Source organism: Eublepharis macularius, chromosome 1, assembly GCF_028583425.1.
Source record: "Eublepharis macularius isolate TG4126 chromosome 1, MPM_Emac_v1.0, whole genome shotgun sequence".
NCBI lineage: Eukaryota > Metazoa > Chordata > Lepidosauria > Squamata > Eublepharidae > Eublepharis > Eublepharis macularius.
Window position 1 is genome coordinate 234,229,236 of NC_072790.1, and position 17,544 is coordinate 234,246,779.

At 46.3% G+C, this 17,544-nt stretch overlaps 1 protein-coding gene across 3 annotated transcripts in view; it reads left to right on the forward strand.

Moving 5' to 3' along the window:
- MACROD1 (mono-ADP ribosylhydrolase 1) overlaps positions 1-17,544 on the forward strand; it is a 384,893-nt gene that overhangs the window by 34,325 nt on the left and 333,024 nt on the right. The window lies entirely within an intron of this gene.

Here is a 17,544-nt window from a genome sequence, read left to right on the forward strand (position 1 = left end):
CTCGCAATCCATCCCAGCGGTACGGGACGCCTCAGGGCCTTCTTCAGCTGTGCCTTCATGCAGGATACGGCCGTCTTCTCTTAGGCCCTGAGAGCTGGCATTTGCCTTCTTTCCAGGGTTATTAACAAGGCGATTTTTTTCCTTTTTGTTTTTTTCACATCAAAACTCAGCTCCAAGAAAGTCTAGATTTAGCGATCGAAATAGACGGTGTAAATTAACGTACATTGCACTGTTTGTGCGTAACTGATTCTTCTCCTCAAATCTCGTTTTTGAATACAGATTTTTAATTTTTCTCACCCAAGCGATACTTTTCAAGCGGAACGCTTATGAAACATTCCCACTCCCCTTCTTTTGCCTTGCGAGGGGGCCGAAGCAGGTCAATAAAATATGGCTTTAGAGACGTAGCTCAATAAAGGCAAGGCTTATAAAAAGCAAGCGGGGGAAGCGTTTGCCCACAGGCAAGTAAAAGCAAGAGCAGAAGGAATGGGGCGGGGGGGGGGATGATGATGAGGTATTATCGGCCTGACATTAAACTTGCCACACTGCCTTCGAATTGGAGAGTGTAATGGTTTTCTTACTGCTGCAAGAAAAGTCACCTGCCATTTTGGACGTTATGAATAGATGGATTGTATATAAGGCTGGACTTAGAAAGGATCTGTTTGACTGGCGGTGGTTGGGCCTCTACTTAGCTGCTCTGATTTTTCTCCTCCCCCCACCCCTTTGGGGCTGATGCTGCTTAGGAAACCTTGGGCAAGAAATGTACAGGAAGTGGGGAGGAAGAGAAGAAAGGGGATGAAAGAGCTTGAGGGATTTGTGGGTGCTCCAACACCGATTTTGTTCAGTGTAGCCCTTGATATAATAATATCCTATCTGTATAATGGAAGGGGTAGAATAGCCCTGTTTATTTATTTAGGGATTTCCAGGGATTTTTTTCAGGGGTATGCGCCAATATATAGTTCCTGCATCTCTATGGAGCATCAGCACCTCTTAGGCTTTCAGGAGAGGGGAGAATATCATGAATACTGGCACCTTTAAAAAAATTTTTTTTTTTTAGGAAAACAGCATTGGGTATTTCTGTCCTGCTTTTCTTCCCACCTGGGGAGAGAGAGACGTGGTCTCCAAGTTAAAAAGAAACAGAAGACTATAATGTAGACAAAGCAAGGAAGAAACATACAACACGAATCCAGCGTCTGGGCTGGTTTTGGAGGCACTGGGCTGGCATGCTCAGGGTTACAGATTGCAAGCTGTGGGTTAAGAGCCAGGGGCTAACAGCCCACCCCCAAGGCCTCTGGCAATGCCAGGGTTCAGTACCTGTAATGGAGGAGGAGCAGAAGCGTCCCATTCAGCTGTCATTAAACTATTCTGTTGCCGGCAGTAGGAGAAGAGTGGAAGGTGTTTGCATCCTTGTTCATCTTCTAGTGCTGAGCCTGATAGATCAGATCGGAGGTTCATCTGCTCTAGAACTTCGATGCCAACCGGATGCCTCAGGGAAGCACACAGGCAGGGCCAGAAGGCGACACTCCTCCCCCGTTATCTGTCCCCACTCCCCCAGTATCTGGTGTCCAGAGATATACTTCCTCTGAGCATGGGAGTTCAGTATAACTATTGTAGTTAAATGGGAAACATGGACATGAAGCTACCTGATTCTGAATTAGATCATTGGTCCATCAAGGTCAATCTTGTCCACTCAGATTGGCAGCGGCTCTCCAGGATCTCAGGCAGAGGTCTTTCATATCACTTCTTGCCTGGTCCTTTTTAAAAACAACAACTGAAGATGGTGGAGGTCGAACCTGGGACTGTCTGCATGCAAAGGAGAGGCTCTTCCAATGAGCCACAACCTCTGCCGTCATTGTGGTGCTCATATGAGATGTAGCCTTGCTCCTTCAGGCAGCACCAGCCTGAGATATTTTGGCCTTCAAGGTCGTGCATCCAGATTTCCCCCCTTCTCTCTAAAGGTGGGATACAATCCAATGGGGATGTTGTTTTCCTTGGCCCCAGAAGGTCAGACCAGAACGAACGGGTCGAAATTAAATCAAAAGAGTTTTCTGCTAAACATTAGGAAGAACTTCCTGACCGAGCGGTCCCTCAGTGGAACAGGGTTCCTCGGGAGGTGGTGGGCTCTCCTTCTTTGGAGGTTTTTAAGCAGAGGCTAGATGGCCGTCTGACAGCCATGCTGATTCTGTGAACCTGGGCAGATTATGAGAGGGAGGGCAGGAAGGGTTACATCAGGGCTTAGTTCTCGTGGCCCCTTCTTACATGCTCAGGGTAATGCCGATCACCACTTTGGGGTCAGGAATCAATTTTCCTTAGGCCAGTTTGGCTAGGGATCCTGATGGTGTTTTTCCATCTTCTGGGCATGAAACAGGGGTCACGGGTGTGTGTGTGTGGGGGTGGTGGTAGTTGTGTGTGTGTGGGGGGGGTGATGTAGTTGTGAATTTCCTGCATTGTGCAGGGGGTTGGACTACATGACCCTGGAAATTCCTTCCAAGCCTGTGATTCTGTGATATTTTCCTCTTTGAAAAGGGCAACATCTGGGCAGGAGTGCCTGATCAGGCCCAGAGATCCACCTTGCAGAGTCGGTTCGCTTCACCTTCCATTGCAGCAGGGCTGCCTCTCTTTTTCTCCCCCCCTGCGTGCAAATCGTATTGAAATCGGAGCACAGGGAGAGACTCCCCGCGGCAGTGTTTATGATCCCTTGATCCAGCGACATTGATCAGTCGCAATTTCTGCACAGTGTTCTTGTTCGCTGCATGAATCTGTACATCTCCCACAGCGGGAGAACAACGGCCAGGTTGATGAATGTGAGCAAAGGGCCTACTGAGTGCGCATGCCTGCCTGTTCCGAGCATGAATGATTTTTTTGTAACCCCGGATGCTCAGTGGCTAAAAGGGAGCTTTGATTATCCTCCCCCCTCCCTTAACTCTAGCTAGGCTGCCTAGCCTTGCAGTCAGAAGACTGGAGACCCCGCTACTGCAAAACCCCAGACCTGGCTTTCCAAGGGCCAAAAAATGCCTGGCTGCCACCCCGTCGTATCTGCAGGCTGAAAAATGGCACCTCCATCCCCAGGAGAAATCCATTAACCTGCGGGCAGACGCTGGAGCCTGTCTAATGCAGAAGTAATGAGCTCTGGTTTTATGTTAAATTTAGCAGAAACCACTATTACAAGTGACAGAAAATAATTTCCCCCGAGGGGTGTGATAGGCCGGCAGGCAAGCGGGTAGCCTGGGGTGTGTGGGAGGGAGGGGCTGTGCTACAGAGGGAAGCAGTTTCCTCTTCCACCAGGAGAACCCAGCGCAGCCTAGGCGGCCCTTGCACCAATGCAAAGCCTGACGAAGGCCCTGCTTCACACTGTTTCTTTCCTAACATGACAGGAAGAGGCAAGAATGGCTGCAAGCTGCCTTGGTCCTCAAATGTGCAGTGGAGCAAGGAGGGCTGGGCCGGGGGGGCTAGGACTGTGTGCCTACAGACCTGAATATACAGCCAGGGGGTCAAGCCAAGTGTGGATGAGCTGGAGAAAGAAGCAGACCTCTCTCTTTTCTGGCGTGCCTCTTGCTGCCCCTGTTTGATTGATTTTTACATGGCTGTTTTACGTGGTGTCCCAGTTTGGTGTGGGTCCCTTAGTTTGGTTGGGCATAAATGCAAACCTGGGCAGTGTAAAACCTTTAGGAAGAAACACTGGCCCTTTTCATACTACATACGTGCTTCCCAGACATCGCGAAACGTAGCACAAAAAACGCAGAAGATAGCGTCTTCTCGCGAGAGTTTTGCGCGACGTCGCGCAAAACTCTCGCGAGAAGACTCTCTCTTCCGCGTTTTTTGTGCTACGTTTTGCGATGTCCGGGAAGCAGGTATGTAGTATGAAAAGGGCCAGTGTCTGGCTAATGGCAGCTGATTATTTCCCCCCACTCCGATGATGTATAACAAAGCCATCATTTTCCAATGGTGCATGCATTTGTCCCACTATTGACACCAATCAGACAGATTCTTGAAGATTTTTGTGCTGTTTTGGGAAAACCTGAAAAGGTTTTTGTCCGGGGATGATAAGAGGGGGGGAAAGCAAGCAAGTGGCTGGGGCAAAATAGTTTGTTTCAAATAAGAAACAAATCGTTAGGAATATGTTTCTTTGTTGTTTGGCACACTCCTGAGAAAAAACAGTTGAAACAAGTGGAAATGCTGGGCTTCTCGTTGAATGGAGCCGTTTAAATATCCTTTTACCTTCTTTCGTCTGGAAGGAATATACAAGGAAATGATCAGTTTTGGACATTGATGAATATATTTAAGGCACTGCTACACTTTCTGGGCCATCTGAAGAATATAACTTTGGGATCCTTTGTGGTTTATGCTAACCCTCCGTCTGTATACTGACTTGCCAATTTGCACTTTATACTTGTTTACACGCATTCACTTTATGGAGGTTGAAATTGGACTTGCTAATTATAATACTGCTTTTTGAAAATTTCTCTTTGAAGAATTGTTAAATTTGAATAGTAAGTTGGCTTGCGGTGGGGGATTTCCCTGTATAATGGCTGTCTGCTACTGCAGCGCTCTGTTTTTCGTTGGTCGTGGGGCAAAATAATTTGGCAGGAGGCATGCAGGGAAGGGGAAGGGTCTGCTTCCTTCTCCTGCTCTCCCACTGGCCCTTGTATCTACTTGCCCCAATGGGCTTGGGGCAAAGGATCATTGGTAGTGCTCATGATGAGACCTCCCTCCTGCGATGAGTGATTACGTTGCTTTGGATGAAGCAAACCCTGGCCATTTCCACACGGCTTACCTTATTCTGCAAAATAGCGAAATCTCGGGAGAAGACGTTGTTATCGCGTCTTCTCGCGCAATAACAGCGTCTTCTCGCGCGATAACAGCGTCTTCGTGCGAGATTTCATGCGAGATTTCGCTATTTTGCAAAATAAGGTAAGCTGTGTGGAAATGGCCCATATCACTAGCCGTAGAGTGGTGGGTTTCTCCCTTATTGCCTAACTTGGACAAAGCAATGGAGGGATCAAGACCGACTGGTTGGTTCCTGCTGTTCTGCAAGCCCAGTCAGGATGAGGCCCTCACAGCCTTTTTAAATGGCCAAATTTTTCTCTAAAATGATGCTGGAGTCCAGGGATTTGACCTGCAGATGCCGTAATGTCTAGTTTGGTCCTATATTCTTACTGTTTCTTTTCTGTGGAACTCTTTACTAGCCAATACATGGTTCTCTTCCTCTTTTTGTTCTTTTATGCCTTAAAGCTTGTTTAGTTCAGTGAGCTTTTGTCTAAATATTTGGTCTTCTCTGCGATTTTTACTTTGGTTTCTGGCACCTCATTGTCGGAATTAGATTCTAAAATCACAGGGGCAGGGCTTCTCTTTCTCTCTCTCTCTCTCTCTCTCTTTGTAAAGCACCTTTTTTTTAAAACAAGCATTTCACAAATAATGTATGTTTAATCATGCACAATAAGTCTAATCATGCACGAAAGCAGAGCTGTAGTGTTCTGGTGGGTATGGCTTACGGTTCCCAAGGGAAACACCTTGACCTGCGAATGATCCAAGGCAGACAGGGAGGGTAGCTGAATCACACACTGGAATTCCTTGTAGGCTTAGACAGGGGTTTTAGTCTCAAGGTTTATAACCCTGAGATAACAATTTCTGAATCCCAGTTGCATGAATAAACCTTATGCTATGGCTTTCTGCAGAGGCATTAATGCGATTTGTTTTGATATGACCAGTTGTGCCATGTAAATCCTTCCCTTGCTCTATAAACTCCCCACCAAAAAAATTCCTTTAATGGTGGCTTTTCTCCGCTGTAGAACATTCTTACTTATTTTTCACCTTTTCGCGTTCCCTTCCCTTCCCAGTGATACCACCAAGACTGCAGTCAAAGTTAAATCTTTTCTATTTTATTCCAAGAAAGGGCAAGGAAAGATTTTCGTTTGATAATTATATATATTTTTTTAAAACTTGTACTTTTATGTGTTTGTTTTTCTATGAAAAACAAGGGCAGGGGAGGACTAAGGGAACTTGCAACACATTCATCAGAAACATTTGAAAATTTTCAAGGCACCTAAAAAGAGAAGGAGGCCAAAGGGCGCGCAAAGAGTGCACTTTGGTTTCTCTGGAGACCAAAAAAAAAAAAAAGACACCCTTATTTTGGCGGAGAGAGTCTGGGATAGGATTCTGTCTGTCTTCCACAAAGAGCTCCACAGAACCCAAGAGAACTGGTGGGTGGTTGGAAAGAAAGGAGGCGGCAAAGGGCAGGAGTATTGAGGCTTGTCTTGTCCAAAATAGTCTTTCAGAGGATACTGTCCTCCTTGTCCGTGAGAGTTTACAAAGGATTTTCTTCAACAGTGTTCAGGAAATGCAGTGAGTTGAGTGTCAGTGCTCGTTCTAGGATAGTGACCATGGATGATGCACCTGCTTGATCTTTCTTGTCCTTCCCCCAGCACAGATCAATGATTTAATCCTATCACACACATTGGAAATGTAGCCAACTTGTCCAGTAAAAAAACACGAGAATCGTCTTGAAGCCCTGGATTTCACAACTAGCCCTGGATTGGGTTTTTTTTTGTTACACTCTTTAGCTTACCATGCCAGAATCTCAGGCTCAAGTTGGCACCCTGCGTAGCCTTCCGATTTGACTTGGAATCCTACAACCTGCCTTCTGTGTCAGCTCAGCCTCAGCTCTTGGTCTCAACTTGCTTGAACAGTACTCCAAAGTTCTTGGTTCCTATCCTCCCTCACTGGCCCCTTGCCCATTGGCTTCCCCCATGGTCGTGGAACATCTTTCTTCTCTAAAATGGCCTCCGAGTTTGGGTCCCTGCAAGAAAACCTGACTGCCTGCCATCTTCCAGACTTCTCTCAGTGGGGTTCCTTCCTGATGGACAAAAACTACCTCGGCACTCAACAACTTTCCCCATCAGCAAAATGGTTTTAGCACCAGAGAGCATGTACTCAAGATGGCGAAGGGATTTACGGACACTGCCAATAAGCCATCAAGGATGGTCTCTGCTATATGTATGTGTCCTAGACCAAGCTGGATTGTGTCTTCTTCCTCTGGATTGGACCCAAGATTGCTAGACAGCACATCTCTCAGTTGCTCAACTGACACTGCACTGATGTTCTCCTTGCTTATTTCTCCCAACCTGATAAAAAGGCTGCAGTGGGTGAACTATGAGCCACGCCTCTAATTCTGAATGTAAAGCAAAAGGAAAATGAAAGTGTGTAGGTCTCTTGTATCCAGAAGCTTATGTACCGGCTCACTTCCCTTCCTTTGTGCGCTGTCATCATTTGAGACCATCACGCTATGTGCACCTTCCCATCATTTCATTTTCTACCATGAAGAGAGAAGTCTGACGACTTGGTACTTTTTCAGCCCTCTCCTCCTCTCCAAAACCATGTATCCCTTTCCTGTATAGAAACCACAAAGAAAAAAAAAACATTTTAGTTCTGCTTCTTGTCTGGAGCCATAGCTCAGCGGTAGGGCACACATTTTTACATGCAAGAGCTCCAAGGTTCAACGCACAGCATCATCAGTTAGAAGAATCTCTGGTGAGGTCTGCGGAGGACTTCTCTGCCAGAGAGCGGTTTTTCAGTTCTGGACTAATGGTCTGATTGGGTAGAAAGCAATTTTGTACGTTTGTGTGAATCTCTTGCATACTCAGGGTCAAACCACACGAGACAAAATACACTCGAATTACACTCAAATACACTCGAATTACAAAATACACTGGAATTATCCGTGTAATTCGAGTGTATTTTGTCTCGTCTGGTGAGACCCTCAGTCTACAGCTTAGAGCCAAATGGGTATGCTTCCCTTCACCAGCAGGTCGTTATAATATATACCAGTAAAGAGTCCAGTAGCAGCTTTAAGACTAACCAACTTTTTTGTAGCATAAGCTTTCGAGAACCACAGCTCTCTTCGTCAAGAGAACTGTGGTTCTCGAAAGCTTATGCTACAAAAAAGTTGGTTAGTCTTAAAGGTGCCATTGGACTCTTTTACTATTTTGCAACTACAGACTAACACGGCTAACTCCTCTGGATCTATAATATATATCTACTCTGCAATGGGTGCGTCCAAAGCCAGGGGCACCACATATCCTTTAGGGACTCTTGTCTTTTCATCTGGGCATCATTGTTAACTTGATTAATCTTTGAGATGTATCCAGAAGTTCCGCAAATTTGTGGAATGTTTGCTTCAAAGCACGAAACTGCAGGCTGGAGGCTGTGGGTCTATTCTACGTATGATGGTGGGTCTAGAAGCGGCAATCGGATATACCAGTCCAAATATTTTGGAAGCCTGTTGCTCTGTTTCTTGCGTAACGTTTACAATAGGGTAGTTTTTTTTTATCCTGGGCTGGGAATTTTAATGCTGGAGTTTAATATCTTTGCACATTTTGTTTTTATTGTAACGTTGTAAGCCGCCTTACACAGGTCCCTGGAGAGGAGGCATAACATTTTTCTAAATAAATAAATAGCTTTCGAAGGCAGGCCAGATATAGCGTTGTGATGCCATGCTTGTAGGAATTCATGTAGTTGCGCTCAGGGTCTGCTACCTGGCAGAGTGTCTTGAGAACTTGGGTTTTACTTTTTATTAAAAAGCAAGTTTCTGGTCCTCTGTACTGCCTTGTCGTTCCGGAAATTTTTTTTTTTTTTTAAACCTGGAGGTTGCGCTTCACCCTTATGAGCACTGCCAGCAGTGGAAAGCTTGCCTAGTCCTGTTGTTCATTTACTTTTAAGTTGCAAACAGCAGTAAGGCTTAAGCCCCTGCTGCAAAGCAGCTCCTGCCTAGTAACAGAATTCTGTACTACCGGAGTTCGATTTGCCAGGAGCGCTGTGCTAAGAAGATAAAATGCTGTTGGGCCACTTTTTAGAAAGCATTATGAGAGGCCTCCTCTTGGGCTTATTGCTGACCCTTTTCCAGGAGCTCAGCCTTAAGAAGTCGTTGCAGTACATGAGAGAATTTAGTGGAGAGGTTTGAGTTGGTGGAAGAGAGGAGAGGTTTAAAAATAAAACGTACACAGAGAGGAACCGTCTAGGCCAGCATCTTACGTCTCGCCGATCACTCAATCAAAGAACCCGGGTCCTGCCGTGATAGAAAGGAAAAGCTTGCTTTTCCCAAGAAGAACATTTAGTTGTTTGCAGACATTCTGTTATCATTACTAGCAAAAGGTCACAGATAGATAATCTGAGGCAGGTTAGGGTCTGCAGGAGACAGCTCATCACAACTGCAGGTAGACATGGGGATTGAGGGAGAACAAATTCTTAGTCATTGTTATGAAAACTCTGCATCCTTCCTAGACTACTTCTGTGTTACCACACTGCTCGTCTAGATTATTGTTTTGTAGTGGGGTTACCTGTAACTGGGATCTATCTCAACCTAAGATGCTTTGCATCAGTGACATTGCTTCTCTCTTTCGAAGGAGAGTCCAGTAGTACCTTTAAGACTAACCAACTTTATTGTAGCATAAGCTTTCGAGAGCCACAGCTCTCTTTGTCAGATGCAAATAAAGTTGGTTAGTCTTAAAGGTGCTACCGGAATCTTTACTATTTTGCAGCTATAGACTAACATGGCTATCTCCTCTGGATCTTTCAAAGGAGACGGTGGAGAAAATCAGCAGGGGGAGAGAAAAGGGAGTAGGGTTGCCAGCCTCCAGGTGGCTAACGCTGGAGATCTCCCGGAATTACAACTGGTCTCCAGGCTACAGAGATCAGTTCACCTGGAGAAAATGGCTACTTTGGTGGATGGACTGTATGGAATTATGCCATGCGAAGGTTCTTTCTCTCCCCAAACCCCACTTTCTCCAGGTTTCACTCCTCAGATCTCCAGGAATTTCCCAACTTGGAGCTGGCAACCCTAAAAGGGAGAGAAGGCCAAAAAAAAACTGGATCTCATGACACCATTTGTTATTTAGAGTATTTATAGTTGTGAAAACGCTGAAGAATTTTACTCTTGGGTAGAGTTGGCCTACACACAGGGCCGTTGTGTTGGAAGGAGGAGAAAACGGGTGGGGAAGTGAATGGCTTCCTGTAGGTCCAAGGATTCTGAAATATCTCTGGAAAGGGAAATGGTTAAATGAGATAGAAAGTGAGAGCAAGCCAGGGAATGCAGAGCACGAAGCTCTTTCTCTCTGTCACTCACAGAAGAGTTAAGTGCTCTTCTGCTGAGCAAGTGGGAAGCCCAAGGCAGCTGTCAAGTTAGATGGGGTAGATGCTGCAAAGCGCTGAGCGAGTCTGATGGCTAACTCTGCCTCGTACGGAGGATGGATTGGGAGGGTACCCCACAGGCCCTCGGCGAGGCCGGCTTCCTCAGCCACTTTGTGTACCGCCGGCGGCATCCTAAGATTTTACTCGAGATCAGAATTTGCGGATGGAGAATGATTTGGTTTTAATTAGGGATATGTGAAACTTATCCCTTTTATACCTGCAGAGCTTTGCTTCCCCTCATTCCTTTCGCATATCTGTGAAATGTCTTAGGGGCATATGGGATTGCTGGGAGAGGGATATTGCCCTAGAAAGCGGTTGTGCCTGGCGCATGCATGTTGACCAACTGGGGATGGGAATGCACATCCCGTTAAGAACAGTTAAACCTACAAGAATGACCATGCTGGGGGAGCCCAGCCCCTCTAGTCCAGCACCATGTTTTATGAAGGCCCCTAACAAGGGCACAATTGCTAAAGCTTCATCTCGGTGATGCCCACAGCTAACTAATAGTAATGGTATACTGCCTTTAAATATGGAAGTTCCATTTAGTCGTCGGGGCTAAGAGCCATTGATGGACCACAAATCTGCCTAATCCCATTTTACAGCCATCTATCTGCTCTGAGAGTTTCCCATCACAGTGAATTCCACAAGATTATTATACATTGTGTGGATTTTCTGAATCTACTGCTGTCAATCCGATTAGGTGCTGCTAACTTTTTTAGGCTTACATCCTACCACTCCATTCAGCCAAGTTGGAAGCCTTTTTCTTCTACCCTAAGACTCCATTCTCCACCTTAAGTAGCTCTTCCACCAGAGAAAGAACCACTAGCGTTGGAGAAATTCTTCAAACTGTGCTGAGCAGAGTGGTAAGATACAAGCCCCAGTATCTGGGGAGAAGCAGAAAAAAATCCTCAGCATTTTCTCCACAACATAAATAATTCAGCCTCCTCCCCTCCCTCCCTAACATTTGCAACAGTTTGCACATCTAGGTGCTAATAATTATTCTCCCCTTCCCCTTGCAAAAGGTAAATTGGGTAGACTTGGACAAAAGGGCCGTCCCCACACAGCTTACCTGAACCCGGAACGCTGCGCAGAATGCTGGAAAAAACGCGGAAGATCGTGTTTTCTCCCACGAGTTTCGCGTGGTTGCGCAACATCGCGCAAAACTCGCACGAGAAAACGCGATCTTCCGTGTTTTTTTTGGCATGCTGCGCAGCGTTCCGGGTTCAGGTAAGCTGTGTGGGAACGGGAACGGCCCAGGAAAATTTGGGATAATTTGCCTGTGCCACCAGAACAACAGCCACATTGAAACTGGACCTGGTGGTTTACCACAGTGTCCCTAATTTTTATTGTTTCGGAGCCTTGGCGGGAAGGGGGAATTTTGTTGGGGTGTGTGTACTTGATCATTCTGATTATTGACCTTTCTGTTCCATTTTCTGCACCCAAAACAGACAAACTGAGGCTAAATTGAGATGGGCCGGAAGTGGCACAGGGATGCAAACGCTCAGGAAAGGACTAAACAAGCGTGCAAGAGAGCAGCAGTATGGGGGAATGCTTAATTAAGCATAGGGGGAAGGCCAAACCATTGTCAGGACCAGGCTAGGGCTGTCATACGCAATTCTGTATTGCGTGTGGCTTCCCACTAGGGTTGCTAGATGTATGCCTGGAACCCTGGGAGAGTTTTGGGGGTAGGGCATGGTTCACTTTTGGCTGAACCCAGAAATGACGACGCTGACATGTCAGGATTTTGCCCAATCTCTGTGGCAAAAACTATAGAGATCGGGAAGATTCCTAGAACATCACCAACGTTACTTCTGGGTTCCATCCGGAAGTGATATCGATGCGTTGCTGATGTCATTGCTGCCCCCAATTCACCTTTGCCACTCAGTTTAACATCAGTGGGGACGGGGAACCATCAGCAGTTTACCGGCCAATAGTGGACAAATGGTAAGCCTAGCTGTCACCCCGCTGTCCACTACAGGAGCAGGGGCCTTTGTACCCAGTACTTAGCATTTGTATAGCATTTCAGTGTTCCAAGCATTGCTCAAAGGGCCCTGCAGTAATCTTTACAGCATTCCTATACAGTAGCTTGATATTGTTAACTCCCCCTATTGTGACTTTGTGGGGAGTGGTGCTACGGTTGTGTCAATTGCCCACGTTTTTGGCAGAGGCAAGACTGAGACCGCCTGTTACGGTGCACAAGTTGAGCAAGGGCATAACTTGGAACTGGCAGAAGATACTGACCAGGGTCCTTGTATTTTTACCAGGCCCTTTCCGTACAGCCTACGAGTCCTAGAGGCTGATGCTTCACACCTTTCTTCCTTTCTGTGCCTGAAGCAGGCTCCAAGACCTGACTACGTGAGGTCTCGTGTTATACCAAGACCCAGCCACAGCCCATAAGAACCTTGGTCTGAGCACATCAGAATCTGAGACCTGCTACCCTCTCGCATGTCTGGCATCTGAGTCTTGTTGCTAAATCCTAAGGCAGTGATAGTAGCAGTAGGGATGTATCTTGGAGGCAATCCTCCCTTTTTTCTACCAGTGCCCCTTTAAAACACAAACAAACAACCCCCTCCCCTCCTAAATGATGAAAACTTTGCAAGCTGAGCTGCAAATTGCTTGTTACCATAAGCTCTGCGTGCGTGCCGGCAACAGCGTACACCGCGCAACCCTCGAATCACCTGAATTAATGAGCAAGCAGGGGGAAGGCAGGGCAGGGTTTTTCTCCCCCTCCCCTTTTTGCATTGTGCTAAACACATCCTCCCTGAGAGGCAGCTCGCATTAGCTGTGTTTGTTAAGTACTGTATATAGAGTTAAACACTTAATAAAATTACACTTCACGGGAGGCGAGACTGACGCGTCGGGTCCAAGGCCCGGATTGTGCGAAGTGATGTTTAGCGTATAAATATTACCCGGCCTGGAGCGCTCTCTCTTTTTGTGTTTTCCTTGTTGATGGTGTTTAATAGGAAGGAAATAAGCAACCCACCCACCGCTTCTTTCCAAACGACTTCTGTGGATGGCTTGTTTTTTCCCCCCACTGGTTATTTTAGTGCCATGCTAATGAGCTACATAAATTTGCATATAGAGAATTGAGGGTTGGGGTATAACAGTTGGAGAGACCGGCGTGCTTGATAGAGAGTATCTGTGTTACGGAGGTGGAGCTATGGGCACCTGTCTCTTTTAGAGGCATGAGACCCTCAAGACATTCCCAGAATATCGTTTCTCCCATCTACTGCCTTGGCTTCGGCCGTTTCCACACGACGTACCTTCCTCCAGAACGTCACGAAAAACACGCGGAAGATAGCGTCTTCTCATGTGAAATCGCAACAGGAAGATGTGATGTCACACGAAACTCCCGGATGATTGCAATCCTGATGCAATTTCGTGCGAGAAGACACTACCTTCTGCGTGTTTTTCGCGACATTCTGCAACGTTCCGGAGGAAGGTAAGTCGTGTGGAAACGGCCCCGATCCCTGAAACACTGCAGCTTCCTCAGGCCTGCCGCAGTGCCATTTCCAAGCAATTAATGGTGGTCTGGCTCTTCCTTCCTTCCCTTTTTATTCTCATTCCCACCAACCCGGTTTGCCTTTTCATAATTTGACACTGTCCATCTTTGTTCATTTGATGTGGGCATGAATTGACACAGGCTTGGGGAAGAGGTGGGACTGTTTGCTGAGCGGATTTACTCGCCAGCAGCTGCTTCACTGTTCCTTTTCAAGCGGAACGTCAAGGGAGGACAGCGTGGCTCACAGGTAGGGCTCACAAACAACCACCTGGAAAGCTCTTTTTAGCATATACCATAGTCTGTCGGTGGTGGTTTTGTAGCTGAAGTGCCTTCCTGCCTGGCCTTTCTACTGGCTCTCCTGCCTTAACTGCTGTAGCAAGAGAGCCTTGACGACTGCCCCGCAGCAGGTAAAGAGGAGGGTGAGTGGAAGGACTGGATTGGGGAGGCACTCTAATTGCACTATCTCCTTCTGCCCTGTCGAGAGTGATGCTGAATTGCCCAGATTGCAGAGCGGGCAACCCTGCTTTGCTAATGACATCCTGCAACAGAGGCACTTTGTGACCGGCCTGCCCTACTTGTAGCCTGCGAAGCTAAACATAGCCTGCAAACCGTGTATTGTGGTCTCCTGTTCTTATTGGCTGCCAGGACCAACAACAGGGGGATTGGCTGGTTGGTTGCTCTCGATAGCGGGTCACAAATTGTGGCAGCCCTGTCCTACAACCATAATCCAGCTTGTCTACTTTAAGGGCTACAGAAGCTCTTGTGCAGTTAATAAAAGTGCCTGCTCCTTACCAAGCAAGGCAAAAGTCCCAGTATGCCTGGGCCACAGAATGTGTTCCCAGCCTTCCTGTTAAGAGTTGCACACAAATTAATGTCTAGTATTAAAACTGTACACTGCTAGTGGCTGCTACGCTAGTGGAAACCAATAAGGGCATAGCTCTAGCCTTGCCTCTCTATGGAGAAAACCCTGTATGCTTAGCATTGCCTAGCAGAGTGAAACCCAGTTCAGTGCATTGGGATTGCATGTTCTCCCTTGCATGAAAGCAGGCATCCAACAATAATATACGATAAAAAGTCTCATAACTCTGCAAGTTCAGAGCCTCTCTACACAAGACATCTTACATGAGGACCCTGAAGTGTAGGGAGAGGCAATGTTAGCCGGGAAGCGTAGTTTAAAAAGACAGAGTCAAAGGCTCTGTCAATTTCACCTCTCTACACAGAGGGTTTGTTAATTTCATCACCACCTCTGGAAGGGGAGGTGATATTGACAGAGCCTTGGGAGAGGTGAAATTGACAGTGCCTTTGGGGAGGCAAAGATGAAATTAACAAATCCTCTGAGGAGCCATCGCTGCCTGCGCTGTGTAGACTTTGGCCCTGTCTTTTAAAACTATGCTTCCCGGCTTACACTGCCTCTCCCTACACTTGAGCGTCCTCTTATAAGATGTCTTGAGAGATGCTGCAGGAAAGGTTGGATTTGGAGAGGAGAGGCAAGAGAAGCAGCAGTGGGAGAGAAAGCTAGAGTTAGAGTTACTGTTATTAGGGAGTCAGAAAGAAGGTCTGGGCATTTTTGACAACTAGTTCTGCGGTGATTCAGAGGGATATGTTGCCCATTGGGCAGCTGATAGATGCAGAATCTTTACTGCGCCATTCTTATGGTGGTTGGCCTGGCTTTAAAAGCCTTTCTCTTATTCTGTTTCCTCCCCCCATCCCTTCCCCTGTCACTTTGTTTTGTCACCAGCAGCTTAAAAAGCATTTTTCTGAACGCTTATTATTGTCGCTATTAAGGAACACAAGCCTGTCAGAGAGCCCCAGTGGCAAGGAGAGGACTCCGTGGAAAAGATGCCTCTAATGGCGTGTTTATTGCCTGCTCTCCAGTTAGCCAGCTAATCCCATTTATTGCCATTCTCGGAAATTAAGGGGTTGAAACGTTGCATTTTCGTACACATGAGAAGGCGAATGAGAGGGAAATAAAAAAAGAGAGAATGACTGTACATTGAATGACACATAAAGTGATTGCTAATAAGCTTCCTCGGGGGATTCGTTTGCTTTTGGAGAAGAGCGGCGTCTTGGGAGGGGCTGATGATACGGGAGGGCAGGGTTCCTAAGTGATATTTTGTATTTTGGTAGAACCTCCCTGGTTGCCCATTAGGGACTTGGAAAAGAATTTTTAAATCATTTTTGCAGCCTGCTTCAGCCCTTTAGGAAAAGAAAAGCCCCCCCCCCCCACACACATGGTGAATTGGATTTGGGAAGGTCATCAGTTGTGCCCACCAAGGCTAGAGCCTTTTGTAGGCTCGCTGTTCAGATGGGAATTTATTTAACTGGGTGGGACTCCTGCCTGCTACTGCCTTTTGATGAAAAATTACATTTAATTCTGTCTGGCCTGATACTATTTTATACTTGACCAAGTTTTAAAGAAATATTTTTTATATTAGTGCTTCTGAGAACAGACAGGATTGCTAATAGGAAGAAAAATGGAACTGCGGAGGAGTTATTTCCTGAATTTTGTGGGGAGTTTGGAAACCATAGGAACTGCCTTACGATGCTGGGCCAAGGTCTGTCCAGTCTGGCTTTCTATTTCCAGTGGCAGCCAAACAAGAAGCTGTTGAGATGCATGGAGATAATGGCCTTTCCCCTGTAGTACTTTTTCCTCCATCCTCTGGTACATAGAGGTGAAGTGCCTTTATGCATGGAGGTTCCAGTAAGATATTAGCCACAGTAGACTTATCCTCCATCGGTTGTGTTTTTATTGCTCCTTTTCCAAGGAAAATCAAGGAATTCTTAACCTCTCCACTACATCCATTACCCTTAAACCTCCTGTAGATCTCTCCAATTCATTTGAGGGACTAGTGGAAGGAAACGTGTGCAGGACTGACATGAAAGAAAACTGACCTCTCCAGTTCCTTCATGCCAGCTCAGACCGGTGGTCCATCATACTGTCAACCATTCTCAACTAACTTTATATCCCTTTAAGTTTTCTCCAGCCGATTCTTTCCAGGCTCTTTCTTCATGCAAATTCTTCACTGACAATGCTGGCAGTCAGACCGGGAGCTTCACACATACAGTGTGAGTCCATTACCACTCAATTACCAGCCTGTTTCTTATAGGTCCTCAAATATCTAACAAGGAAAAGCCCAGTTTGGGCCCAATATCTCAACTGTGACCATCAACAAAAAATCAAGATTCCTTCATTCCCTATTGTTCATTCTTATCTCCTGGCACATCCACCGAGACCCTTTTAAGGGGTTTTAGCTGCTCAGGTACTGAGATTATATAGCATTTGTATGATCAAGTGAAGAAAATTGATAATTTTTTTTGGTGTTCTCCTCAGCCTTGAACCCTTCAGATCACTTTACAAGGAACCTAACTCACGTGGAAAGTCATTCAAGAACCAGGGCTTGCCTGCACAGCCTGCCAAGGTGACAATGAGTGTACCAGCCACATACAGCTGCTCAAATAGGGCTCAAATTATAATGTGTCTTTGGGACACCAAAATACAAGAGGGTTGTCAACCACCTGGCAAGTCACATGCCATATATGGTGTGTTTGGATTGGGGGTTCACAAGCTGCGAAGACTAGCCCGGGAAGAAACACTCAGAACATCTCAAACTAGCATATCAAAGGACTGTAGCTCTAGAAGTGTGCTCACAAGTCCAGCACTTGTGACAATTTCATTGATGTACCTTTGGACACGCAAACTTATCCCATGGGGAGAAGGGGCAAACAGTGTATATAAAGGTGTCAGCAGTAGACATAAAAACGCTTGACTGTCTTGGTTGATGGCCTAGCCTGCCCTCTTTGAACCAACTTGAGCCAAAATTTGCTTCTCTCTCCTTCCCTAACATCTCACAATAATTCACGTT